Source organism: Solanum pennellii, chromosome 7 (assembly GCF_001406875.1).
Source record: "Solanum pennellii chromosome 7, SPENNV200".
NCBI classification, from domain to species: domain Eukaryota; kingdom Viridiplantae; phylum Streptophyta; class Magnoliopsida; order Solanales; family Solanaceae; genus Solanum; species Solanum pennellii.
In genome coordinates, this window is record NC_028643.1 from 50,031,347 (window position 1) to 50,034,640 (window position 3,294).

Sequence of the window (3,294 nt, forward strand, 5' to 3'; positions counted from 1 at the left end):
AGTGGATAGTGGTTAAGTGGGGTAATGGGTGGGTTATTATTATTAATTTTTATTGTTAATAATAATAATAATAATAATAATAATAATAATAATAATAATAATAACTAGTTATTTTGGCATTAATAAAAAAAATATGAAATAGCTAAATCAAAAATATACTTAAGAAAATATTAAAATCAATAATTTATTTTCTAAATTTTGAATAAAAAATAAAAATAAAAATGTAACTTAAAGGGTAACTCTATGTTTGTTGTTTTCAAATCCATTAAAATAAACTTACTAAATAAAATATCTACTTTATATTTTAAAAAAATATTTAAGCTCTAAAAAGGGTATAAAACTTAAATTCGGTCAAAATTACGTGTCTACATAAAGGAATTTCAATTTATCCTTATTAATCTCAAAATTAAATTCTTTATAAGAAATTATCTAAATAAATAATTTTGAAATTAATGAAAACACATCTAACAAAAAATAATGTTGTGGATAATATTCTAATAATTTATAACATAATTGATTGAATTCAAATGGCAAAAACTTAACTAGATATTTTAGTTTTTGTTAACATCTTTGATAGAAAAACAAGATACCAATTAGAAAAAGAGTTTGAAGATGGATTGTACGTTTGAAAATGGAATATAATGGATGAGTCTTTCGTAAATAAAATTTAGATTTTGGGTTAATGAGAATTTATTTAGCCAAAAATTATTAGTGGTATAATTATTATTTCTTTTGCAATCTAACATATCGATATGTTTAGTTAAAAAAAGTTCTTAAGAAATTTATAAAGGTAAAACTGTAAAAATACTTTTTTTCTTTAATTGACGCTCTTTCTTTAAATAGTACTTCCATATTTTCATATAAATATTTTTAATGAAGGGTAAAATTATGGTTTTGTTTGTTGTGGTAGCATATAATTAAAACAAAAAATGAATGACGCTTCGCAATGTGCTATTTTCATATTTTTCAATTTTATCCTTATCATTTTATAATTCTATCATATTAGATTTTCTCCACACATTTGAATTTAACATAATAATTGATATTATTCTTCTTAAAATTTTAATTTGAATTGAGTTGAAATGAATTGACATGTATGTTTTCAGACTTCTTTCATAATAAATGTTGGTAGTGCTTATAACTTTTCAGGTTTAATCAATTACTATTAAAAATAAATATATTAATTATTTAATTGTGGTATATTTTTTTGGTCACGATAATTCATTCTTTTTTTCCTTATTTTATGAAGTTTTATTCGATTTAATAAAAATCATCTTATTTAACATGAATAAATTAGATAGATGTGTGTTAAAGAGATTACAATATGCTTTGCAATTTATGTTTAAATTTTAGCTGAAAATAGAGTCTTTAATTTAATATTAGGTTCAAATTTATTCTATGAATTTAAATTTTTATTAATTTAACACAAATATCAATTCAACAAAAATCACATATGCTATTAATCTTCACTGTATTAGGAGAATGTGAAGTTGCTAAAAGAATATTTGACGTCTTTGAGGAACATATTTTCACAGCACATAGATTAGGATAAAATTATATTTTTATCAAGTGTTTGTATAAAATCAAAACACTATATCTGATTGGACATGCACTTTTATGCGTCAATAATAATTCATATTATATATAATTAAATTTATAATTTTTTAAAATATATGTCAAACGCGCGCGTATATTAGTATTTTATAAAATAAAAATAATAAATAAACTTGCCTTAAAAGTATGTGTCGGTGTAAAAAAAAGTATACGCCGACGGTGAATACAAGTTAAACTCATGGTACCATGTAGGGTGTACATGACCGAGTTGGTTCGGGTTTTTCAAATATCAAATCAAACTATTTGTGTCGGGTTTTTGAATTTATAAACCAAATCAAACCAATAAAACTCGGATTTTTCAGCTTTGGGTCTTTTCGGGTTTCTTCGGTTTTTTTTGGATTTTCGGATTTTTTCCGATAATGTATTGATAAAAACATATAAATTACTTGTATTTCAAATATTTATTTAGTCCTACCAAAATGCAACAACCTAAGTTATTTCTCAAGAAAATAACAAAAAATATGATATAATTAATGACACTAAAATATCCAAAAAATAATTATAATAAAATCGCGTAAAACAAATATTGCAAATTAATAAGTCATAATGAAATTGATCATAATTTAAAGTACTAAATCATGCTAAAATAAGTTTAGTAAGTATTAGTTACATGGCTAAACATTAAAAGAAAGTAAAACTAGATCATGTATTTTAATTGTTTAAATCTATGTAAAACTAAAAAACAAATATTCAATATTATTGTCATTATTAGTGTTGAATTGATTTTCTTTTTTGCATTAGTATTAATTTGATTTTTATTTAAACTTTATTATTATTACCAACATGTATAGATTATAATCTTATTAGATCATTAAGAATTCTAATTTCCAAACATGAAATAATTATATGAAAAGATAAAAACTATGAAAAATTATAAGAGATATTTAAAAAATATATCAAAGTAAGTATTTTTAGGTATAAAATAAAAAATTTAAAATATATATATAATGTCGGGTTGGTTTGGTCTCAGGTTGATTTTTTTTTAGTTGAAACCAACTCAACCCAAATATAGTCGGATTTTTTTTCCAACAGTAAACCAAGTCAAACCAAACCACTAGTCGGATTTGTTTTTCGGTTTGACTCGATTTGCGGTTTGATTCTGTTTTCGGTTCGATTTTGTACACCCCTAATGTCATGTCAAGACTATTAATATATAGTCTAGAAAAATACTAGGACTAACCCATCGGTGACACCCTAAACTTGGCACTAATTTTCACTCAGATACCTTAACTAAACTTTGTTCATATCAGACACCTCATGTCACGTCTCGTTGTGTCATTTTAACACTTTAAACCGACATGGCATAGTGAGTGTAATACACTCACTACCAACGCGTGAAAGACTCACTTAATCATTTTTTGTTTTTTTTTTTTTCATTTTCTTCCTCATTTTCTAGCCACCATCTCTCAAAACTTGAATTCCTTCCATGGAGAAATAGTTTTGATGTGCTATGGAACAAAAAAATGAACTTTAATACGAAGAGATTTCACAAAAAAATAAATTTCAACCCATTAAAAAATCACGATTTATGTTATCGCAAAGAAGAAGGGCAGCGAAAAATCTTGAAAGACGATGGATGGGGTGGGAGAGGGGTGGAGAAGACGATGTATGTGGGAAATGTGTTGGGGTTAGGATGGACAAAGGTGTAGAAGACATTGGGTGGGTGGGGGTGGGGGGAAG